The sequence below is a fragment of the Lepisosteus oculatus genome, chromosome 11, assembly GCF_040954835.1.
Source record: "Lepisosteus oculatus isolate fLepOcu1 chromosome 11, fLepOcu1.hap2, whole genome shotgun sequence".
Classification (NCBI taxonomy): Eukaryota; Metazoa; Chordata; class Actinopteri; order Semionotiformes; family Lepisosteidae; genus Lepisosteus; species Lepisosteus oculatus.
The window spans coordinates 40700352-40726849 of record NC_090706.1 but is presented as its reverse complement, the minus strand read 5'-3'; the positions used below and the strand labels follow the sequence as shown (position 1 = coordinate 40726849).

The 26498-nt window shown below is 42.1% G+C and overlaps 1 long non-coding RNA gene across 6 annotated transcripts; it reads right to left on the bottom strand.

The window, feature by feature from the left end:
* Positions 1–439: 439 nt before the first annotated feature.
* LOC107077656 (uncharacterized) lies at positions 440–25502 on the bottom strand. 6 transcript variants are annotated; one of them, XR_011190935.1, is made up of 10 exons: positions 25268–25502; positions 17799–24331; positions 17571–17604; positions 15315–17207; positions 12722–12824; positions 11425–11592; positions 5627–5855; positions 3415–3591; positions 3129–3239; positions 440–947 (listed from the first exon to the last, which is right to left on the bottom strand). It is a non-coding gene; the product is annotated as an uncharacterized lncRNA (long non-coding RNA). The 6 variants fall into 6 exon arrangements; XR_011190934.1 differs by having other exon boundaries at positions 17571–24331; XR_011190931.1 differs by having other exon boundaries at positions 15315–17604.
* Positions 25503–26498: the final 996 nt, after the last annotated feature.

Below are 26498 nucleotides of genomic sequence, written 5' to 3'. Positions count from 1 at the left end.
GTCTGAAGGGAGAAATACCTAATTAAACATGAGTCAGTAGAGGTCCAGATGGAGACCCTCCAGAGACTGAGTTAATCCATCTTTTTTCAAGCTGCCGATGTTTTCTGGATAGGTCTGACTGACTGTGGTTCTCTCGGAGTAACACTGTGCTTGGGGGAAAAAGAATGAGTAAGAACCTGAAAGCAATGTTTCCCTTCTGACAACTCCTCTCGCTCAAGGTGCAGTTCAATTTACCTGTCCAGCCATCCCTGTTCCGACCAGTTCAGGGTCTGCAGGGGGAACCGGACCCTATCCCAGCAAGTACCATGCACAAGGCAGGACACAGCCTGGAGGGGACAGCAGTCCACCGCAGGGCAGAAAGACACAAACACACACTCACACACTAGACTAGACTCTGAATGGAGGTTTCCTCTGGGCCTGAAACTCACCTGGTGCAACAGGTTCCTGGAGTGAGCCCCCAGGCCCCAGCCTCCACACCTGGCAACAGCTGGCTGGTGCAACACGCTTGTCAGAAATTATGACTCTTACATCTGGGGAAATGGCAGCAAGAGCTGAATCAATGCCTGGCATGACAAAAGCAAACCACTCATTTAAAACAGGTTTTTTTTTCTCAGCGAGAGCGAATCTGTGGGGTAATAAGGGAAAGCAAATCGATAAGCGAACAGGGCAAGGTCAAGTGCTGGGAGGATGCTTCTGCTTTGTTTTATATTGCACTTCCAGCAATTGAATCCGACGTGTTTTTTTACTAAAGCGAACGGCGCACTGTGCCTCGAGACGATGCGGGAAGGGTCCGATCCCAGTGGAGTCTGCGCTGAATGCACAGCTGAGGAGCAGGCGTGACCTGAATCCAGAAACGATGGACTCTCCATGGCTGCCCTCCCAGGCCGTGGAAAACTGCCTCTCGCCGCCGCGACAGATGAAGTCTCACACACAGGGTAGTGATTGGGCTGTGCACATCGGGGAGATAATGAATTGTGTCACATTCTTAAACTGCTCTAGTCCTGGGACTCGTTTTTTTTTTCATTAGAAAGATGTTCAGGTAGCTATGACACAGCACTGACACAAAAGACAGAAGGGTATGAATCAGCACAGACAAACACTTCCACTCCTGTAGGGTTCATGCAAATCCTGTGATACCCCTGCGGACTAAACTCCTACATATTTCGACAGCACTGACACTGAACACAACGCAGTAAGACTCCTTACTCAGGAGAAACTAAATTTCTGAAGGTACTGTACCCTACAAGTTCTACTGTATGTAAGAAATGTGCAAGTATTCAGGTCCAGGAATCCTAAAGGACATGTATCCTGTTGAATTTTCTTATCGCAGGAATCATGCATCTTTGCTACTGTATATGGATGAGAAATCAAAAGATAAAATAGAACTAAATATATAACTAGGAGTTACATACTTTGGTTCCAGGGAATGAAAATGACCCTCATTCATATATGTGAATATTTTTCTGAAAATACCACATGCTTCTGATTAGTTAACTTCACAAATGAAAATCAGTTTTTTGGAGTATTATTAATATAATTGAACTTCAAGAGTCCTGTGTGAGATTTGACCTCTGTCTGGTGGATATTCTCAGAAGCATGTTTGAAATTCTTCTGGAGGGGTGGTAACAAAACTAAATGAGGAATGAAATCAAATTAAAGAAAGCCCATTACAGATCACCTGTAGCACAACAGGGAGTTAAATCACTCAACAGAAATTGGAGTTTAGACAGGCCAGCATGCCTACTGAAACTGCAGTGTGTCCCAGTCAGGTTTGAATGTGGTTAGTGAAATACTGTTCCAAGTTGCTTAGCTCTTAATTTCTGTTTTCTTCTTCCTCTTATGTGGCTCTCTATCATTACCACATTTCTGAGTAGGATAAAAATGAAAGTTGCCTAATCTAAGCACATTAGTGTTGTAATCAATCACAGAGATTTGGCAAAGGGAACATGCCTCAATAATAACAAGCTAATATCATTTTTACTTACCCTTGCAAGCCTGATAATGGGAAATTAAAAAAGGGTAATTCGACTATCCCATTTCCCTGAAAGTCAATGATGAATGGCGTGTGTAGGCAGAGAGAAGTGTTATTTCATTACATGTACATGTAACTTCTACATTTTGCAGCAGTTAAATAGTAGCTGTAAAAAATAAAAGAGCAAAACTTCTTGCAAACTAGAATACTGCACCATGTGTTTCTACATATGCCTCAAATACCAGGGTTCACACAGAAAAGTAACAAATTATAATGTCAGGATGTGTATTATGATAAAGAGGAAAGTGAGGGCTTTGTCTTTACTTAGCAGAATGACAAATATGATGATTTATGCTCCTGAAGGATTGTATTCTAAGTTACAGCACAAAAAGGTACTGTACTGTACAGTATATGCAGAATTACAAGATTTTCTTTTTGGCTTCAAATAAAATGTTGGCAAATCTAAATTCATTACCATTTTTTATTGCCAAGAATACTCTGAAAAGGTGCAGTTTCATTTTGTAAATTGCAATCTTTTGGGATTCAGAAAACAAGTTGGAGCAAAAATACCCATTTCACTGCACGGAAAAAGGTGCCGTGCAAGATATTATCAGATGGATTTAACTCTTGACTGGGGTACAAAATAGGTTTTTCACAACTATATCTCATTGCATCTGTGCTATGTGTAAGATCAAGACACCTTATGCTCACATATCCAAATGTGCCCATAATCCAGTTTTAAAATTGTTGGGAAAATGAAATAATATGTGATGTAATTTAAAAGCATGCACCTAAGAGGCATCATTATCCACATTAAACTAAAAGCAAGGATGGTAATAGTTGTATGTATTACACAGATCATAAACACAATATAATTTCCAACCGTTTAGGTCTTGTTAGAAAGTAATGCGCAGATACATTCGGAAACAGACGTCGAACGACTCCTGAATCTTGTGCACCATTCATTACAATTTGTCGTCAGGGGTTTCCAGGAGGCACACCTGCCCCTTGACACACCTCTGTGGGATTGGTCAGGTGTGAACAGCTCAGGACATTGGTCTGGTGTAGCCAGAACTGACAGCTTACCGTGGGCACGAGCACAAACTGTATATTTCAATAACCCTGGCATGAAGCCTAACCATAACTTTATACTTACCCGAACTCTGAACGGCCTTGTTCGCACCCTTACAGCTGTTTTTCAACTTGACCGCAGAGGGTTTCAGGGCATTCCTAAAGTTGGTGAAGTTATAAGCTTCAGTTGGAAGACCTGGAAACAAATAAATAGGTCTGACCGAACAAATGATCATTTAACCAATGCAAAAAGATCAAATTTGCTGTGAAAACACCTGGAAATTGCTTTAATAAATCTATAGTGTCTAGATGGCAAACACTGAAACAAAACATGCAGACTGGGTGAAGTTCACCCCAGAACTAGACTTCACCTTACTGCTGCGTCATTCAGCAGGCAGTGTGAGGAGACTGACCAAAGGTTCCACTGCAGCCCTTTCCTGCACGAGCCTTGACTTCTTCAGTCTTGCCCACATTGAGCTGCTGGCTGAGCTCCAGACAGCAGACTCCACTGTACCCACAGTACATATCCCATAATGCCAACACCCACGCTATCAGGAAAAGTTTGTTTTTAAGAAGAAATTAGAGAATGGGGGAAATAAAAGCCAACAAAAAGGATTAAAAATATAATAAAATGTGATCATTTGCATGTTTTTCTGAAGCTCTACAATAGAATAAATATTAAGGGAATAAAAACATTCAGCAGAAATGAAAAGCAGGAAAAAGCAACAAATGCTAAAATACTAACCTGTTTATTACTGGCTGCAGAGAGCACACTAGTCTGAGAAGTCTCTCTGGAGACTAAATCACACAAGTGTGGCTTTACAAATATAATTCCAATGAAAAGATGCCAGTATTTTATTTCTATCTTACATATGAATTAACAGGAAAATGTCCATGGTATATGTGATGATAACACTGCTATCATCCCCATCACTGTAGAAGTTCACTATGGAAAACTATAGGAAGAAAATAAAGAATTCATGAGAAAAAAAGGATTCTGAAATCACTCTGCACTTCATAAAAGCAAAACAAAGGAAAGGGAAGCAGTTTTAAAACCGTAAAGCCTGATTTGTCATGTCTTTCCACGTGTTTCTGTTGATTTTTGTTGGTGTCGTCTCCCCTATGGCTGACAGTTTAAGCCAGCAAAACAGCACTGATTCAGAAGTCATCCATCCCTGTTAGTTTGATTGGGTCTGGATCAGGCTCAATGTGGTTGAATGAGGGCTGCTGTTGCTCACAGATGGCTGCACGCCGCCGGTGTTGGGAGAGTTTACAGCAGTAGCTCGAGCCTTGTTAGGTGCCTGTGAGCTTCCAGAGTTATCAGTGAAAATCCCTGCTGCCCTGCCCCCCCACCACCCCCAGTTGTTCAGCTCTTCCAAATTCCAAATTCTTGGTCCTAAAAGGTTTCTAAACTAAAAGAAAACGAACTACCGTTTATTGGAATTGCTTGCTTTAGTTAGCTCAGAGTCTAGGCGACTGCAGGCAGTGCCTGTTGTACTCACTGACTCTGGTGCTGATTGAAGAGCCTTATGTCCTCCAGAATTAGTTATCCAATTGGTGTCCTTTTATGTATGAATGTAACTAGTTTGGGGACGGGAGACCAGCGCCCAGTTCATTTTGGGTAGTCACCAAGAGAGATTATTTTCTTTTCAAGGAAAATGTCACCTGTTCAACTTTAAAATAATCTCGTGGGTTGTTTGTGTTATTTGTATTTTACAGCTACTAGTAGACTTAATATGCAAAGTTTCATTCATCCCCAAGCCATCAAATTCATGTTTAAGTGCCCTCCATGCAGAATTTCCGAGAGGGATTTGACTTACATAAGAAACTGAAGCTTGCTATTCATGCTGTCTTGTCAGTATTGACATTTAAATTCCTCTTTGGATACCAGCAAAAGTTTCTCCTTATTTATGTCAATCAAAGTAAAGTTTCAATTTTTGTGACAAGCATTTTTATGCTCTTTCTTACAAGAAGCCTGTGAGCCCTGGAAAAGGGTCTCAGAAGAAAAGTCATCAGCCAGCCTTGTGTATATGACACTTTCAGAGCTTGTTTTACAGACGTTAGAGTCCTTCTCCAATACAGAGCAGAGTGGAAGAGTGAGCATTCATTCTCTCCCTGTCTTCCACTGCCACTGACGTTCTGGTTGTTCTAACAGCCGCAGAAAAAAGCACAGACATTCTTTTTGTCAGCCAATTTGTTCATGAGATTTGAAAACGCTACTGGTTGCCCTGATAAGCGCATTTAAATTTGAATTCTGTGCACAGCATTCAATTCCAATTTTTTTTTCTAGGTAAAAGCGAGAATGAAATGTCTCCTCCGGGGCATAATCTGTGTTTAATATATGCAATATTTCATTAACATATATTCAACCCTGAGTCAAAGGCATCTGCAAGTGAAACTACAGTTTCTGAAAGTGGTATTGACTTATTTATTACAGATTTTATTATGTGTCATATTTTAAAACTCAGCAAGGGATCAGCCAGAGAGTTACATCCAACCAGTGTCATAGATTATCGTGAATGGCAATATATTCGTAATATACTGGATAGAGTTGAATGTCAAGCTGCAACCCGTTTGACTTACTGTGATGACTTCCAGAATTAAAGGTAACATTTTTCATCCCTGTCACCTCAAAGTGCCGAAGCCTTCCCTCATTCGGAGCTCTAGTGTACAGAACGGAGCCCAGTGATACATCATGTCAGCGCAGTTAAAAGTTAGTCATGGGCTGAGGTCATGCAGCTATTTCCTGAAAGAGCTGCTTCAAAGGGTCGACGTTCCCCCGGTTATCCATCCTCATGACACACCGGGTGAGCTGTGTGGTCAACGAAAAGAAAACAACCAAAAGTCCTTGAAAAAGTTCACCGTTCAAACAACACCAAAAGTAAGAACTTGAGAGCTCCTCGCCGCTAATCTTCAAATACCGACAACAGTTCCAAAGCCTTCAGCACATTAATGGGGTAGTGGAAGACGTTCTTTATCTGAAACCCTCTGAAGGAGAGCTCATGAGGTATTAGGGAACCCCTGCTTTAAGGATACCAGAGAGGTAGACAGAAATCCTGGGAAAGAGGGATCTAAGATCAGACCCTTTATACTTGGGGTTCATATATTTGAGATCGCCTATTATTTCCTGGGTTATTCCCAGCCAATTTTATAAATCGCCAATAGCTCATAGACAGGCGCAGGTAAAAGATGGCTCGTTCTGTCTCTGTGTCTTTACCGCCCAAAGCAGAGGCTTAACTGTTTTGGCGTGGGGGACTTGTTAAGATAGGGTACATTTGCCGGAACTTTCTGTTGCGCTCATTTGAAGTGTATGACTTCAGAGTCTCTATGGAGCCTGGGTTTTGAAATATTAAAAGGATTCTTGTAATGACTGTTCAAAATCTAAAAAAAAGGAGGGCAGTCATCATCATAAAAATATCACCTTTCATGCTGGGTGAAAATCTTTCTTCTTCTTCTCATACACCTTATAGTAAGTTTATCCATTCTTATACCTGAGGATCAATGGGAATAAATGAGGAGGATGAATTCTACCATGACGACCACAACACATTGCCAATGTTCCTGCCCACCGGACGGTTGGGAGGGTTATGGGTTTCTGACCCAGATTCTTCTCTGAGGGACACATTTAGTCCCTTAACGGATAAATATTTCAGGGTGAAAAAAGAGCTCCTCAGTAACGGACTCGTCAGATGTTTTACCATTTTGTGGTAAGGGCTCAAGGGACTCATTAGTCCACGGTCCCCACTGCAGTGGGGGCAGTCTGCACACCTGTATTAACAGGTACTAGCATGGCTGGGGGGCAGGACCTTCCACAGAGAAAAGTTCTGTCCAGGTGTATACTCCCACTCCGTCTGCTTCCTGCTGGAGCAACTGGAATAGGCTGCTACCCAGTGAGTCAGTACGCTCAGCAAAGACAGTCACTATGCTGGGATTTGAACAGAGACAGAGAGCTTTACCAGCAAGAGTAAAGACATTCCAGCATACACCAGAGGGATCAGGAAAGAAGATGGTGATGCATTGAAATTGGTCCAGAATGCTATTTGACAATTTTTGTCAATTCTTAACATAAGGAACTGGTGGAACAACGTCATCTGGAGATCGAGGTTGGACATGTTCCAAAACTCACTGGAATGCATGACACCTCTTGCTCAGGCTGTTCTTTATGAGCACCAAGGCCCAATGTGTTATCTGGTGGGGAGCTCCTAATATTCTGGCCAGTGGGCACAAAGCATTTCATTGTGTTGAGATGTGAGAACCTTTTAAAAATGGCTTTCAGAGCAGATTGTTTAATAATGTGCTTTACGGACTATAAATAAATGTAATCATCTTATTCAGGAGCTACAATCCCCCATTAGCAAGTCAATGGATCTACTATCCCTGCCATACAGATTATTCCTCATCCTGATTTACCTTATGTGTAGGACAGCCAGCTGATCTGATTCTGCAGTTCAGCAATCCACATGGTCTCAGTGTGGGTCCAACAGCAACCTGTTCAGAACTGCCTGACTAAAGAACAGACAGGGCTGACCTCATTAGAACCACACAAAGGGTCACCATGCGCTCAGGTGTCAATACTGTAAACACAGACAGAGGCAGCCAAGCATCTCAACCTAGACAGCGGATCCCTTGAGCTCTCCTGCTTGGACTGCACTCCTTTCCCAATGGAGATCTTTCAGACGGCACTGTGACAAACCGTTTGCTCTCTCTGCTGTCAACTGCATTTATAAAGCTGTTCCAACTCACATTTTAAGACATATTTAATTTAATCAATTAGATAATGAGACCATTTCAGTGAATATAAAAGTAGAAGGCACCATGGTCCTCCAGAGAGACTAAATTAAATCAGAAATGTTTAAATTATACTTTCCTGTATTTACAGTAGCTCCAGCCTGGAGACAGGTTGTCACCAGAGAGGCAGATTATATTAAAGACAACTTGTCAAAAACAGACGCTAGTTTTATGAGTTTGCTTTCATCATGTGTCTTTATTGAATTGTTTTGCTTTCTTATGTACATGCAATTTAGAGTCCTGCTAGACAATCTAATTGAAATCAAGGCTCAGAGAAATATTGATTTATCTGAAAGTTTATCAAGCCTCAGATGAGGTTCAATAAAGGACTTATTAAACCTAACAAATCAAGTTCTGCTGTTTGTTCACTGGAAACATTTCACATAAAAATATCCCTTCTTTTCGGCAATTATGGATTCTACTGTAAGAAAGCCAACACTATAACTGCATCTCTTGATCCATCGATCTGTATCCAGACTGAAATTGCTCATAAATCTCATTTGCAGATAAGTGAGCTTGTAACTGAACTGCAGCAGCCCAAACATTACGAATATGTTAAGTTAGATATTGACTGATAATTACAGAGGAGGCTAGAGTCTAAGTTCTTCTTTTGTGGCAGAGAAAATAATAAATGCAATTTAAAGGACAGTGAGAACAATTCCAGATTTCAGTGAAGTGTTGATGATGTCTGTCTGATAGGCAGAGTTGCTCAGTGTGAACACAGGAAGACAGTGGGAACAGGACTCCAGGAAGATGTGGTTGCATATCTTGCTTGGCAGTGAGCAAGGATAAATGCCTGGAGCTCGAGAGAATATACTTTTATCCTCAGCAGGGGAATCACAAGATACAATCTAACTCCAGGGTTGAGTAATTTCAGATTATATTGGAGTCATCAAGCATGGTGTTCTTTACTGGATTTAAGAGATGAAGAACTGAGGAATAAAAATACTTCTAGAATTACTTTTCCCTTCTTCCATTAGATTTCCAATAAAGCTGGCCGGGACAATCCGTGCATATAGGATTACTGGTGTTGCTACAGGTCAAGTTAATGAACAGACAGACCAAGGTCCCTCTTTCTGTGTTCAGATTCATAACCATGTCATTTCATGAAGCGAAGCTGCTTGTTGTAGCAAGGAGAATAATGTGTGAATGATGCTTCTTTAGTTTTTTCCTAAGCGATACAATCTATAATATCACCAAGGGAGGAATTGTAAAGCTGAAGTTTGTAGTTACTAGAAACTCCAGATCAAAATAAACTCTAGATGAGCCGGAAAGCTCTGTTCAAGGACAAAGTCACTAACTCACAGGCCACAAGTGACTGCAAGGCCCAGTTTTTCTTAGCTTAATTTAACTGATAAACAATTAGTAATGGTTAATAAATAATCATTTAAATAAACAATTGCCTTAACTGTGTGGTTAATTTATTCCTGAATAATGACAATCCAAGAGAGAACACAATTGAGAGTTCACATGAATTTTAAAATCTCTTAAAATTTAAATCCTGGGGATGCAATTGCTTTGGGATCCTTTGGGATGAGAAGCGCTGTATGAATGTAATTAATTAATTATGGAAATTAACAAGGTGGCACAATCCATCTTTTCTCAGCACTCACTGACCTTGCACTTCTGCACAGATCTTATACTTCTTTATGCACTTTGCCAGCACTCCAATAGGAAGTTTAGTAAGATAGATTTTTATGGCATAACAACATTCCATCCCTCACTGTTATGTATCTCCCTCAGGAACACAACTTCTAAGTAAAGGATGTGCTATTCATCATGATGGCAACCTTAAACACAGAGACAGACTCAACCTACAAAAAAAAAGGCCAAACACACAAAAAAACAGGTTTTAAACTAATGCACTGGATCCTCCTGTAGCCATTGAAAGCAGGTGTGGACTGAAGCAGGTAGGTTTTGAGATGTGAATTAGACTGAGATGAGAAACAAAGAGTGTGAGAGGATTTAAGAAAAAGGATATGTTGATGAAAAAACTGTGGTGACACAAATGGGTGATGTCTTGAATTTTGGGCTCAGCAGTACAGATTTCTGTGACTCAGCGTTATTCTGTTTCTTGCTTTACAAGATGATTTTCGGTGAGATTGTCCAGGTCCTCCTAACCACACTCGTGGCTGCCAACGCATTGGTCCGTCTGATGAATCTGCAGGTGCCCACATGCTGTTTGAACAAGAGCTCTGAGAAGACCAGCGGTTGGAATTCACAGTCTCCAGCCCCCAAGTAATGCAGATAAGAGAAGAGAGAAACTCGCTGCCCCTGTGTCACTGATTCACCGACAGGAAGGTCACAGCACAAGGGGAATCAATCGACAGCGGCAGCTCTTTGTTAACGGGGTTAAGACTCAATAAATTATCTTGGCAATTTAACGATGGAAATAGCCATTTTATTTAATTCCGCTGGATAAATTGAATTTTCACCCACTTTGGGGCACTGCGCTTCAAGCCTAAAGAGAAAGCTAAAACTGGATTCAGTCTGGGCCTATATTCTTATCTCAGCCAGTGTTTTTTTTCTTCTTCCAAAGACAGCTAGCGATGTTTCGCGAGGAATAAAGACGTCCAAGAACCGGACGTTTCTGCGAACGCCATAGGGCAAAGAGGCTGGGACCTCTTTGCAGAGCGAGGGGTAACCAGGGGGAAGCTGCACAGGTAGAGATGGGGGGAGGGAGAGTGAGACTTAACACAAAAAAATGGCAAATTGTTACAAAAAGGGGTCCTGGTACTAGTGAAACAGAAATCGGCCGGGCAGGTTAATTGCTGATTAAAAGAAATAACCATAACCCCCAAATTGTAAAGCTTTTGGCAAGAAGCCTAAGTCCTGATGAACAAGGAAAAACCCCAGACTGCTACCAAGTATTCAAACACTGTATAACACTTACACAGGCCAACAAGAGAGATAAATGTTCTAAACTTAACAGAACAAGACCTAGATTTTAATCTCTCTATATATAAATCTGCATGCAAAGAGAATGGAAAACCTGTCTCCTTATTCTAAAATGTACCCACTAACCAGGAGAGTCAGTGTTTAACCTATGGATTCCCTATACAGGAAATCAGAGTTTTGTAAAAATTGCCTAAAGTAATCTCTCTCAACAAGATTTAAATACTTAACTTGAATCTGGTCTTAAAGGTGATTGGAACAAGAACCTCTGGCCTCCACTGGCTCTTCTCCTCTCTCCTGCCCTTCCCTCTCTCTGCTCCTTCTCTCCAATCTCTTCTTACCTCAAGTTATTGATGACTCTTAACCATTTACCCAGAAGTTAATTATTGAAGGATCAGACGATTCCTTTGACCGGTGTGTCTCAGACCCAAGTAACCACTTCAGTTTCCTTTCTTGCTTTGAAGCTCCTGAGAACTTCAAATGACACTAGTTAGAGGTTGGACTGGTGTCCCTAGATTCTCAAGACGCCTCAATAGGCACTTCCAATAGCCATAGCATGATAAATACAGCTAAGGCAGGTTGTTTAATAAAAAAGCTAAGACTAGTCAGCACACAGATACCCGCCTCTTGGATCCTAGTGCTACTCAGTTGAAGCCCGTTAAGCAAGAGCAGCTTGTCACAGGAAAAGAGAAACTCACTAGGTGCTGGCTTCTAGGTCTGCAGAGGCTCTTCTCCTTTATCTCTACAGCTGCTCCTTTTTTAGGGAGGAGCTCCCACCTCCTTATTTTAGCCCACTGGAAGCAGTTGACAGAGGCACTCATCAATTACTGCAGTCAGGGTTGACATCTCTGGGGTGTGGACCAGACCTGCAAATGAGGGACAGGGTAAATACTATGATATTGAAAAGAAAACCTGAAGCTGAAGTACAGTGGAGAATCTGAAACTTAGTAAGGCTCAGAGTGATACTGATTCATCTGAAAGATTATCAAGACTCAGATTAAGTTAATATTAATAAAGGACTTATTAAACTTGCACTGCATTGCGAGAAGAAAAATTCACACTCCTTTAGAATTTGGGTGGGTTAATCTTAGAGGACAAAGTGAAAAAAAGTATTAGTAACCATAATAGAGAAACATAATATAGAGCTAGCATTTTATTATTTTATTACGTGGTGAAGAATTCTGGTCCCTGCTGCTAAAGCCCAGAAGTGCAGAACAGTGCACACGGAAGCCGGGGAAAGTTGGACTTGTGTTTTTCTAAAAAAACAAAAAATCCTTTCAAATCTATTGAAATCAGTTTATCTGTCATTAATCTTCATAAATACGGTCTTGACTCACTCTCTCTGTCAGCCTTGTTTTTATGTCAACAATTACGTATCCTTCTCTAGGGTGGATCAGCATGTGTATCAGTCTCACGCACTGATGACCCAATTTCTTTGTCGTTTTTTCTAAATCGTGAAGATGACTTCAGCTGCTAACTTGTTTTCCTCATCTCGTGCAAGTATGTTTCTGGTTGGCTAATGGGCTCATGTTGTGTTTAATGTACTGTATTGTGCATTGTGTCGTGTCTTTTACCGGTCTGCAAAGAAAACGTCCCATCTGGGACAATAAAGGAAGCAGTTCCAACTTTTTCTGTCTTTGGGTATGATCTCAGCACTCACCGTCTGTTGGCCAGCTTGCCTGGTACTAATGAGCCTGAAAACTGTTTACAGAGAGAGGTGTGCTGACAGGGACAAACGTCTTTCCTTCACTTGCAGAACCCAGCGCCCAGCCCAGATTCCTCTCTACCCTGATGAGCGTGGCTGGAGAGGCACAATCCTTCATTACTTACAGACGTCACAGTCTTCACGAGGGAGCCAAGCGCAATAACAAATGCACCCGCATCTGACAATTCCTGTCTTTACTATTAATTTATCCAGCAGACACTTTTATCCGGAGCAACTTTTTTATTTTGCGTGTAACTTTTCCCTGGAGTGATCGGCGCGGGGTACTGTACCTGGTGCAGGGGTGCTTTCGTAATGGGGTCCCATCCAGAATCTGGGGGCCACAGCCCTTCTGATTACAAGTCCTGGAGTCACTCGCTCTGCTGCCTCACTAATCTGAATTGGATTGAAAAAACAAGCAAATTGATGAAAGCTATAAAATTCTTATTCCCAAACAGTGCACAGCACTCGTTCGCTGCAGGTGTGGGGAAGGCGATGGTCAGCCGATACTGGCTTTCCTGCCCAGAAAGGGTGAGGGTCTCTGCTCTCACCACCCCTCCCTTTAGCACGGCATGCTGTGCATTCAAGCTGTTTTTAGGGTAATGTTAACTGTAATGCCAAAAAACTGTAAAAAGTTTTTCTTTTTGTTGTTGCCTGAGACCTGGCATTGCTGTGAGATACCGTAGATGAAGGCGTCTGCCAGATACAACAAACAACAAGGCTGATAATAATAATTGTGAGTCTGGTTTTGAAAATGGGGGATATGCCGCACTCCTTTGAGGGTTATCCAAAACAGATAGCCAGGGTTTTTTCTGTTGAAATTCAGAACCAGCTCACACATCCGAACAGTCCCCCCTGACTCCTGCTTACACTGGCTGTCTCCAGCAGGGGAATTCTCTTCACACCCACCACAGGGCAGGGGTGTGGATCAGTAGCACAACCTTCACCCGGGACCGTGCTCCTTAAGAGAGGGTGTTCAGGTTCTCTTTCTCCCTGAGCTATTTAAACTCATTGTTCACATCACTGAACCAACGCAACCTTTATTCCCCGGCCTCATGCAAGTACTGATTTAGAGAGGCCTTTAGAACTTGCTGGAAAAGGACGATTTTAAGACTTACACCAGGTCAACAATGGTCATTCTCTGTTTAAAAGTTCATGAATCATTGATCTACTTTTTACACTCTGCTGTGTGTTTTGTTTTACTTTTACAGCAGGTGTTAAAATCTGATTTATTTATTAATGTGTCTTTTCTTTCTTTAAGTTAACCAGATGTGAAAGACACACTTCTTCCTGCCATCTCACGATTGTGAGGTTATTGCAAAGCTTTAATTCTAAATTATTTAACAGAAACCGAACAGACTGCTGCAGACTCAGCACGGCTCATACAAAAGCAAACTAAAGTGCTTCTGGAAAACTGAGAAAAACTTCAAACGAGCCAAACAGCAGATTTGGACATCACAAGAAAAAAGGCAGAAAAGAAGAATAAATCAGGGCTCTTGCACATTTTTTCTTCCACGTTTTTGCTGAATTCAAAAGTGTGGGGAAGGATCTGGCTCTTTCAGTTTTTTTTATGTGTTAAGTCCCACTCATATTTAAGTAAAATAAACTGATTGTTGGATGCTCAGTTCAAAGTCTCACTTTTTTGTTTGCATATGTGCATCTTTTGTTTAGTAATTTTGACGTGGGATCATTCATTCTTTGACACCCTTTTCTGTGCCATCCCATTCTGAGGTGTCTGGTGTGAAGATAGTGTTGTCAATTTAAAGAAACCTCTCTCACTAGGACTTGTATAGTGGTATGTTTTTGGGTTCGCAGATGTGATCCGCTCCTCTCTGTAGGGGGGCTTCTCTACTGCCGTAGGACATCTGATGCCCAGCTGGGGTGTTAAGAGAAGCCTTACTGCAGTCTGCATGTGGGGTCTGGCAGTATGTGCTTCAGTGGCACCATGTCTGAAAAGCACATCAATGCTATTTAAACTCTGAGCTCACTGCAGAGTAGTCCGAGAGTGTAACAATGCTTACAGCATCCACAGATCCATTATTGTTATGGTGACGTTATAATAATATCAGAAGAAGAAGTAGTAAATGCCTATCTAAATGCATATCTAGGAAGAGATCACCGACCAACCCCTCTCCACAGCTGAGCAGGCAGAGGAGTAAGACATTGCTTCAATGGTTGAATTAAGGTGAGACTATCTGGAGGTCAGACTGTGAAGAAAATCAATAATTCTTCTATTCCTGGATAATATAGCTGTGCCCTGTCATTAGGTGAGAAATACCTTAGCCAGACAAATTCATGTGATGGTGGTAGGAGGGTGTGTGGGTTTGAATAACCAACAGAAAAGTTTGAAGATGTTTTAAAGGACATGAAACTGTTCGTGTTTCTCAATCGATAATATATTCATATATTTTGATCTTATGCATTTAAATCTAGAACAAAAAACGGGATGAAAACTCAAAGATCATACCCTCCTGGCCTAGAGTGTTGTGAGCAATGCATGTTCACGTCAGTCTTTCCCATGGTTAATGAGTTCCTCGGTCACAGATGTCTGCCTGGCTTCATGACCTTGTGTCCGCTGTGGCAAGTCAGACCACAGTCAGTGCTGCTGAATTCTGCCTCTTTTTTTCACCAGGCCCATGTGAAGCACAGACACAGTTCTCTCTGATTCAGTCTAGTCTAAATAGGCAGAGTGCTGCTGAGCACATGACTGACACAGGGACTCCAGGCCTTGAAAAACGGACATGACTTACTACCTCCATCTGCCTTGCCATCTGTCAGAGATGAGCATGTCAAAGTCCACACAGCCCCGTTTCTTTATTAATACATTCTGTTAGATCAGTTATCACACATGGGTAAACTCTGGTAGTCGTTAGAAAAGTTTCAGACCTTGTCAGACCTTAATGGCTACATCTCGCCTGAGCTTCTTTCATGCATTTTCCTGCTCCTGCAGGCAGAGGTGTCTCACACAGCCTAGTCGAGAACCTAACAAAGAAAGAAACACAGGCAATCACCATAATAATCATCTTCATTTTTTATAACACCTCTCATGGAACATTTTCTCAAGGTGCTTTACAACCATGATGTAACGGGAGCCGGTCCAGGCTCCCGTGAAGAGTAGTTCAGGACCCTGTGCAGACGGTGTAATCCGGAAGCAAGTGGAGAAGGACATCAGGGGAGGAGACGAAGAGGATCAGGATGGGTGACGGCGGTGATCCGGTGCTCGGGGGGCGTGGCGATGGCAAACACGTTCAGGGAACTCCAAAGGGGGGATTCCGGGCTGCAGTCCTGAGTCCAAAACTGGGGGATTCATCCAAGACGAAGCAAACACAGTTAAAATCCGGAATGGGATCCAGAACAGGGAGAGGGAACCAGGAGGATAAAAACAGTAACGAGGACTCAGACGGTCAGGACGCCGTGAGGAAGCTGATGCTGCCGGGTCTCTCCTGGACCCGCTGGTAGGCGGGTTTCCGGGCGTCCATCTCCCAGTGCTGAGATAGGAATAGCGGGAGCGCCAGGCTTAAATAAAGACAAACTAAACAGGGGACAGGTGCATGACATCAACTAAAATACGAAAGGGGCGGAGCGGCATTTACCTCAAATAACAAAAAATTCCATCTCAATTACAATCTCAAATCTCAGATGTGCCTGCCCTATTCAGTCACCCCATGTCTTGTTACACCAAAAACACCACCGTCAGTTGTGCTTTTTGGGTAATTACGTCAGTTAGAGCACACAAATGAGTTCCTACTCAAGTACTGCACAAAGTGCTGTAAAGATCAAGCTCCCAGTCTGAACAATTTCCAGTTGGATTCATTCCCTGTACAATCAACAAATCCATGCTCTTGAGTTCTTCATGAGTCACTCGGGGGGTTCTGATGTCAAGTCTACCAATGGAACAAAGAGAAACACCTCCCCACAGATTAACTGAGAGCTGCTGACATGCTCTGTTCTAGGCAATGACAAACACTGCTCCAGGCCTGCAATCTGAAAAGCCAGATCAAGGTTAGTTTGTTTCTAATGTTCCTAAAATTACCATATTGGACAGAATCATATCCCCCAATTTATGTGCAAATATGGAAGAAAATAGTTGTGGTTTCTATTTTGTGAAGTGTATTTAATTAAAATTGATTTTAATTTACACAGGAACAAAATATAAAGTAAGCAAACTGGAAGAGAGCACGTGAGTCTAAATAAAATGAATCTCTGTAGAAATCTTTTCACTAAACAACAAAGAATTCCAAATTCTTAACCAGCAGCAAATATTTAAAAAAATGACAAAATGTGAACATGAATTCAGAGACGTGCTTGACATTAACAGTACAATAAATGCCCAATTTATTTTCTGTAAAATAAGCAAGATTTCTATTTATGATACACAAATAAACGACACTTATTGCCTCCAGCTGCCAGTCTTTGTTGGCTATTGAAACTGCCCCCACACACTGACCTTGAGTTGCTTACGAAGGCGCAGAAACATATTCTTGCACTGTGACAATAAGAGCAAACAGGGGAGCTGTTCTGGCACATGGAGCGCATGAAGTTCCCTTTCCATGTGTTTGCCCCTGCAGAGACCTCAATACAGCAGCGCGCGGGACAGACACACCCTGCCGGACTGCAGCCAGAGTCCGGGGAGAGTCGGGCGTGACAGAATGGGCACACAGAGGAGCTTCCCAAAGTGTTGGTGCAGACACACGGATGTGGGTGGTTCTTCCAGGAATTCAGAAGAAGGTGGTGGTCACAGGCAGCCGTGTGGAGCAGCAGGCTGGAGTGACAAGTGAACTGGGAGAAACACGGAGGAGCAGCTGGAGGAGCTCCTTGGATCAACTAGCTGCTAGAAAACAAACAAGCTCCATGGGCCAAATGTACCTGTGGTTTATAACCTTTCTGTGTCATATTGGCAAAGTCTCTTCGAAGAATTAAAAATTGACTAGAAGCATGCCTTGTGTTGTAACCAATACTAAATGTGTTTTAAGTTATTCAAAAAGCCTTTTATTACATGTTCATTCATTTTAATTAATACAAATTAACTTAATTTAATAAGATATTATCTTGTACTTTTATAGGTTGGAAGTCTGCACTCTTTAAGGTTTTTTTCCCGACTTGTTGGGGAGCGCATTCAAGTGCAGGCTACTGATTTCTTACCAGACTCCCAGGGATCAAGGGCATCGTTAGTGACCTGGGTTGAAAGAAATAGTGCTTAACAATTGTCATATAGAGAAAATGATGGTAAAACAGCTGCCAGAATTGTCATTCAACAGATTAGGTATTAAATGCGATGAAGATTTCAATCATAATACTCGCTGTAATGACAGAGTTCCTGTTTGCCAAAAAGGTAACGCACATTTTTCAGCAAACCCCTGCGGAACGCACCATAATTCTTTCTCTTTCAGCTGATTCAGCAGGCGGGCCACTCCTGCATGAAAGCCGGCTCTGTCCACGTTGACGGGATCATTAATCAAGCCAGAGCGCTTGGCACTAATAGCTTCCCAGCTCATCCTCCTCTGGCTGCAGCCTGGGCAGCGATGGGCTTGTGTTGGTCTCGAGCGTGTGGTGCCTGTCCACTCTTGCTCTGTTAGCTGTGCACAGCTGGCCACCTGCTCTTCTCCAGAGTTCCCGTGGGTCACTTATTGTTCGGCCAGCTTGAGATGGCTTCTTTCAGAAGTTGTCGCTGCATCATGAATCGTCTGCCTTTTCTTCCTGTCAAAAACCCCTTGCCAGCAGTGGTCACTTCAGAAACTATATTTATTCCAAGATAGGCTTTCAGTAAATGTTGGACCCCTTGAAGTGACAAACCCCTAGAGGTGTTTTATCGAGATCTTGCTCACCTCGAGTTACAGCTCCTTCATGGGCAGGGGAATTACAGGCGTTTGGACTAACTGACCGCTTCACCTTGGCTGTGCCTTTGCAGGATTTGCAAGCTCATCAGCCATCCTGAGGGCATTATTATCTCCTTCCACCCTGGGATGTTCATGATCTCTCAGGGCTCCATGGTGGCAGTGTTTTTTATGTGGTATCTGTGAAGTGTCCATATTATACAGACACACACACACGCATGGGAAGGGGTGGCAGAGTTCATGTGCGAATGCAGTCCACCGATTGCCGAATTATGAAAGATAAAAACAGAACGGGTGCCTAATGAGCGTAATTGCAATGAAACAATAGAATATGAACTTCTGCAATGCTCAATGAAAACAGTGGCACAGCACAGCACACATGGTGACAGGAGAAGCTGAACTACATTGTTCTCCTTGTGGATCACATCTGCCAGATTTAGAAATAAAACCATGATCTGCTGGGGACCAGAGTGCAGTTTGATTTAAGGCTTTGCCAAAAAATATAGCTACTGATTGCATCAAAAAGTCATTAAACCAATACTATCCATTAGGCAAAATTAGTCTGCATAACCTGGATGTGAAGTACAGTATGTGGAATAAAAAGCATTGTGAAACTTTGTAGAAACGGGGATAAAATAAAGAACGGTGTGATCTGTGACACACCAGAGTGCCACGTTCATTAAAAGCAGGACCTGGGTTAGCTCCCTTTAAAAGCACTTACACAAGCTCCTGCCTGATCCACCACCACCCCACTCTCACTGCTGCCAGCACCCCGATGCCACGAGGCCGCCCTCTGGGGGGGATGTGAGCCCCGTGATCTGAACCCAAGTGTTCCCTCGATCCAGAGACGATCTGTGTCTAACACCCCTGCTATTGCGCTGTCCCTAAGTGCACTTGCTAGATTAAATATGCAAGAAATAAAATGTCAAAAAACGTCCCGAGATTTCCTACACATTCCACTTGTGCAGGCTTGTAAGAATTGTCCACAGAAATTACACTTTCCATACGGGAGGACCTGTGGTCCGACATTCTGGAATGCTCCTGCTCCTGAGCTGATGTCAGTGCCTCAAGACATATGGGTTAACTCCCTTTCCACCTTCGGAATAAACTAGCATTCCATTAAATAACAAATTACTGCCTGCATCCAATTTCTAGGCAATTAAAATTCATTTGCATAAAACTTAACAATTAGCATATTAAAAAGGTTGATTTCCAAAACTCAAAGCACTTAGCTGGTCTTCAGGCAGGCAGCATGACTGTAATATTGAAATTACATTTTCATTAAACGGAAGACCTAATTGAGAGGAAAGAGGATTACTTTGACCAGGACAGAGACTGTGTTGATGCGTCAAGGTCAGGCAACATGAAATGTCTGAGCATTTCAACACGGATCTAACACTGAACTTTTGATTGAAATCTACCCATTCACCTACTGTGAACACCCTGTCCTACAGGTCTGTTGCAGTGTAATGAATTTAGGTTAATTTCCTTTTATGACAAATCTAATAATGGTGTATCAAAATAAAATCTTCCCAGAAAGCAAGCTTCATCACTTAAGAATAATGCTACTTAAACACAGCAGGGGCAGGTTCTCAAGTGATAGCACATTATTTTCAAGGAGAAAAACACACAGTTATCAGCACTGCTGTGCCTTCATGGTTGCCTGTTGTTTTGCATTAAATATTTTGCATTATCCTTTGGAAATGACTGAAACTAATATATGCAGTATTAGGATATCTTTAAAAGACTCTGGTAACACGGGCTCTCCAATAAAAATAATGATTGCAAGGGACAAAAAACATCAACTCAAAATGAGAAGGCATGACTTCTGCTCACAGTTATTTACAGGAGACGCATTTTCTCATTGCACTACAAAGCTTTGTTCTGTTCTAGGAGGAGAGTGACCTTGAAAACGGTATTGAACGGGGTAAATACCTGAGACTCACACAGAGAAGCAGCAAACAGACAAACTCACATGTTTTGTTACAGTTGTGCATTGTGTACAGTGTAGAGGTACACTTTTTGTTATTGCCACTATTATGCCATGCTGTGTCCCATGTGTTGCTCCCTGTTTTCAGTCAGGAATCCCTGTCTTCATCAGTGTGACAGAAGTGTGATTATTCATCTTGTAGGCTACACCTGCTTGCATTATCTCTGAACTTAACCAAAGGTCTGAGACACTTTCGCCAAAGGGTGTGGGTGTGACATTATTACTGTTGCACCGGTGTGCTCTGAGTAATGGCAGGACCTGGAACCTGAAGGTGCTTGTGTCTCTCTGGTTTCTGCTTTCATGGGCCAGAGATCAGGGGGTTAATAGATAGCAGCAGTTTGCTGGTAAAGGATTAAATCAGAACAAGGCTTCATTTTTCATTCCCCCTAAATGCAGAAATGTCTCAATAATTGGTATAGCTCTGGTTGGCATGAGTATGAGTGTGTGGAGGGGAGGGGGGCTACACAGTAAAAAACCTTCATGTTTCTGATTCCTGAAGTACAGAGCCCCTCCTGGGTGCTAATAACCTTCACAACTCAGAATGGAAGGGCATCATTCAGCTCAGGTTCAAAAGCAAATGCATTACAGCTCGACTTTTCAACCCTGCAGGACTCATTAGACAATAGCCTTCCCCGAGCCTACAGAAACTCCCACACAACAGACATGAAACCGAAGAGAGCAGATCTAATTAATGGAATTGTTTTGCTTAGCAGGTAGACCGGAACTTTGTTGGGTATTGTTGTGGAAATCAATAGAGGGATCTGAGGGCAGTCATATTTAAATAAATGACTTCATATCCCCCCAAGATCTTCTGAGAAAAGTCCTGATTTTCGAACGTCACTGGAGAATGTACGACCCGGAAAGAGTTTTCATTAATTAAGCATGATTTCATTTGAATGGTGCATGAATAAGTAATGAAATCACCGCAAGCAATACGGGGCTAAGCAGAATTCATTTCAGTGTCAAACTCATGATACAGTTTACTCTTATCTCATTCACAATTTAGATTGTGTTAATTATATGACTAAAGGGGTCATATTAACTGTGTTTTTATAAAAACGCAATAAAATATGTTCGGTATTATCGGAGATCTCTGCTCTGTCACCACGTATTTTTTCCGTTACAAAAAGCCAACAATTATTTTGCACATGAGCGTTCAGGCTGATTGACTGTGCTTGTTAAGGAAACTATACACTTAAAGTCAAGCAAACACAAAACCTAGTACTGGATATGACAGCACATGAGATGTTTTCATACAGCACAGACATAATGTGACCCTACTTATAACTGCCTGAATGGTACTAAAATACTGCAATTTTCATGTCTGCAGTTAGCTCAGCCATTTAAAGTACTGAATATGCTGAGCAGTGGAAGCTAGTGGACCCACTCTCTAATCAGAAAATCAAGATGCTGCATGTGCTTGAAACTCCCTTCAGGATACTCATAAATGTATTATGTGACCAGTTCAGTAATCCTATTACACAGTGTCCTCCAGCAGCAATGAATAATTTCTATCAACCTCCAGACTGATGCTAGACCTCATGAGATGAATGAAATTGCATTGGAAATGATTCTGCATTAGTTCTGTGTCATTAACTCTTTGGTTCGTAGACATTCACAGATTGCATGCTGAGGTGAATGATCCATTGCTCTCCACTAGAAAGGCTCTTTCAGGGCAAACTGCAAGAAAGGTATTGAATGGTCCTAGGTGAATGTGTGGCAAAACATTTGCAGCAATCAGAAAACTAAGAGTGAGACAGGTTGTGAAGTGTCTCTTCTCCAAAGTCAAATGCAAACTGCACAATTTCTCACCAAACAACGTGGAGGCAGGCAAGGAAAAATAGGGCCACGAATTTTAATTTGCCTGCTGGTAAAAGATAAAAGCAGATTAATTTTTTTTACTGGACAGCGAAAGCTCTTCTTCTATTAAAAGTCCGGAGCATGGAGAACATACCTGTGGAAACTCTCCTAACCACCAGACTGTGAAGAATCAATTTTATCCATATCTGCTGCGGAATCTGTTTGCTGAGAGATTGAGAAATTAGGCTAGGCTTGGTCTGTGAAAGAACACCAACTTTATGTTTGATAGTATTTCAACTGGTTTGATTTTGATGAAAATAAATTCTCCACCAACGCTACAAACTTGAAATAGCTACTACATTCTGGCAATGAAAATATACCAAAATGAAAATGTTTAAACTGGTGTACTTGCAGTTTCATATTTAAATAAACTCTATAATAAAGGTTAGATACTCCAATTAATTTCAGTGATAAAATTGTACTGCTGAAAGCACCTGAGACACAGAGATCATCACTGGTATTTTCCTTTCCTTCCACATAAAATGCCCCATAACATCCTGTAGTGTTTATTATAGAACTCTCTATAGGATGATAAAGATTTCAAGGAATCGGAGAGGATTTGTTCATGAAACAAACTATCTCTTGATAGTCTGAAAGGGATTTTATTTATAATCTGTCCAGAAACTAATTTATTTTCCCCATTCTTCTTAGACAATGAAATTTTCAATGTACAGTGAATGCAATTTTGTTCCAATCATTACTTTGTGCCCAATCGTTGTTCAAAGTTATTCATTACACTATGTAATCCTACAGTGTACTATTTCACACTATTTATGAATGCTATTTAATGTGTAAATGATATTTAAAGATCCTGGGAAACACAATTGTTAAAGACTGTGAGTTTGAGAAATGGTTACAACCTTTTTTGGAGTTCAGATAGCTCATACATTTTTCATAACTCAAAAACGTGAAGCAATGGCATTAACAAAAAGAACCACTTTCACCAGCCTGGTGGAGAACACAAGATATACAGACCACATGCAGGCAGGCCTCTTGTATCATATTTACAGGGACCTTGGCTTTTCCAGCCAACAAACATAAGCTCTGAGGAGCCTGTGGTTTAAAGCTGTTCTCAGTTCTGTCTTCTCTGATTTTCTTTACAAATGAGCTCTTGATTACTGACCCTTACTGAACTCCTAACTGGTCATCTGAATTAGCTTTCTTTCAAAGCTATTTCTCCACAGACTTTGGTTTCGTTGATACTCCACAGCAGAAGCTCGGTCAGCCCATCCTCCACTCCTTTAAGAGAATGTTACTCGTCTACGCCTGCTTGAAGACACTAAGAGAGCAATCTGCTATTGAGGCTGAAATGAAATAAATAATGTCAAACACTGTTAATTCAGTCATTCAAATTACAATGAAGGGCGTCCTTACCTTGGTGAAGCTAATGCTAATTTCTAAGCATAAATCTTCTTGTTGGAAATGGACTTCACCATCGAGTAGCTCGATCAGAGGTCTTGACTCAAGACACAGGGAGTCATGAAGGACAGGCAGTGAAAGCACTGGACCACAGTGGACATGGGATACCTTCCAGAATCCTGGATCCATCTGTGGGAAGAGCAGAACTGATATGAATTAGAACCCGTAAGAAGTGAAGGGAGTGGATTGACGTTTGGGAGGGATAATGTTAAATCAAAATTGCCCAGCTGTTCCTAATTGCCATCATTACTGAACTCAGCTGTATACAAGGAACACAAACACATTCTCATTTCTCATTCTTCTCAGACACATTTCTCATTGGTCTCCAGCATCACTCCTCCACCTCATCTCCAACGTGCAGCTCTCCCTTGGCTACCACCTCTCTCGGAATGGGGTTCGAGCCCCTGCGTCCTGTGGCCAGGGTCTGCCACTTCACTGGGTGGGTCAAGCCAAAACCCCACCTGAAATACTCAAACATTCACAAAAAATCAGATTCTTGGATCTTGTTGCACCTTGTGAAATCAGATTAAGGCCACACACAGTATGAAGGAAAATCAAAATGTTGTTGTTCTGCTTTGCTTGAGCCGAGAACTTGCAAATCACCATTAAAACCAGAGGGATCTTGTTGTGTGCTGCAGCAGAGCAGTGGGTCGCAGCTGGGCTGGAGCCACAGGCCATCAGTTCCCTGCGCCAGTGACTAACAGGTCAGCCTGCATCTGCAGGGCCCTCTGCGTGAGTCCCGGGCACAGCTGAGAGAGCAGGGAACAGGTGACTGAGCAGGTGTCACTCCTCCGGCGTTGCTGGAATTAAATGAAGTTGCTGTTCGTTGTGTAATAACCATGGATCTTTTGTGTTAAGGCAGGATCCTTCGATTCACTATGTAATCCTGTGCTGACAACAAACATTGTGATAGATCAGTCCTAGCACGAGCTTGTCAGAAAAAAAATCAACCAGTTATAAATACTAGTTAAAACAGTTATTGTGCTAAGTAACAATTGCCTTTGATATCATGGTAAAATAAATCTCCTTTGCTCAATGACAGTACCACATTTATCAGGCTGATCTAGACTAAGTTGGAAATTATGACACCTCACATAGCCCTGGATACGTTTGTATAATGAAACTCAAGCCTACAGGCAGGTGTAGTTAGACTGCTGTGTCTTTTCAATTTAATACTAACACTCTTAATAATTCTCCTAAAAAATCAATTGACTGCTTCTTTTTCCACTCACTTTTTTTCCCCAAATTGCGGTCTTGCTTCTACTACCTGTATTAACATGGCCGATAAACTCCAGTGACACTGTGGTAAATTAAGCCACAAGCAATAACTGCTAAATAATGCAACTAGTTCCCATAGGCATGAAAAATTCTAGACACTGCAGTTTTTAGCTGCGAACGCAGTAACAATGTGTACAAATAGTTTCCCTGCATGAAATCATCTGCTTCAGATTGTTAATACTTACTGACCATGAACTTACTACATTCACATCCTGCACAGCAACAACACTGCCTTTCAATTCTCGGCTCATTTTAATCACGGACCTAGACTCAGAGGTAACGAGACTGGCGTGAAGTCAATTAAGCAAACAAGTTGGGAATAGTGCCGAAGTTTTAAGTAGAAATGAAAAAAAAAATGGCTACTCTAAATGTCAGTTGTTAAGGGATACGATGCGGTAAAATGCCACGTCAGAAAACAATTACAGATCTCACGCCCTGAGAAAGGAGGGATAACCAACCTCTGATCCTCTTCAGAAGAAATGTAGAGGATTCTGCATTCATTCACTCTCCAGCTCCCTCTTATTTTTCCTCTCTCACCCTGGCCCCCCTTCACCCGGGAAGATTATTGTCTTCTAGGGGCTCGGTACTAAAAAATGATGAGAACCTGCCGCTACCAAAAACGTGACTGAAGAGAAGAGGGGCTGACAAGCATGGGCACGACAAGATAAACGTCATCGGCTAGAAGAGAACACCCCCTCGCTGGCGCCTGCCTGCTGAAATATTAAAGGGTGCTGGCAGAGAGGACGCTGGGGCAGCCCAAGGTCCCGCCCCTCACTCAGGACAGCGTGACGGCACTACAGGGCAACGTTCGGCCGGGCCTGCAGGGGGCGGTGTGTTTGCCTGTTTCCCTGTTCTCTTTGAAACAGCACCACCTCTGTGTTAAATTGTCCCAGTTATCTGGCCAAAGCCATTAAGAGGAGAATCTAGTAATGAGCTGAGCTGGAATGAATGCTTGCAGATGCAATGGCCCTCCAGGATGAGTCCTGGACACACCTACTGTAGGTTTGGCCCCGGTACTGGAGGGTCTGAATGGCCAGCGCTCATGTCCTCAGTATAATGGGTGACTGGTGTCTAGTTCATCTTTAATTTGAATTTACAAAGGTAGGTGAAAGTGGTTAAACAGTTAAGCCTTCCTTGATCTAGAATCAGGACTGCTTCCAATGATTTTCTCCCAGATTTGAGATTAGGCTGAAATTCTTAAACTTTTCTAAACTTTTTTACTTTTTCACAGTGTTTTCTGTTTTCAAAGCCTACATTTTCCCCAGTCAGATTTGCCCCCACCCCGGATTGTTCTAAATACTTTCAGAACATCGGGTACGATTGATTCAAAAAAGCTCTAATTGAGCTTTAATTGCACACCGACTGTGGGGCTGTTCGCCGCAGGTCGATGTGTTTGCTTTAATCCTAAGGAACAATAAAATTCCTTCTGGAGCTGCTGTCAGCCTCAGCGCAGAAAAAAACGAGGAGCGTCTTGTCAATTAAGACATAGCCCCAGTCTGGTGCGTGTCTATATCCTGTTTGTCTCATGCTCCCTTTAAATACTTTGATTTCCCTGCAGCCCACTGATGCCTCACAGGCACCTGCCTTTATCTGCTAAGTCATCGACTGTGTCAGATCTTAAAAATGGCTTACTGGCTGAGGAGCTTCTCCTGACAGTGGCTTTCCTACTGTCTAGTGGGGCATATTTTA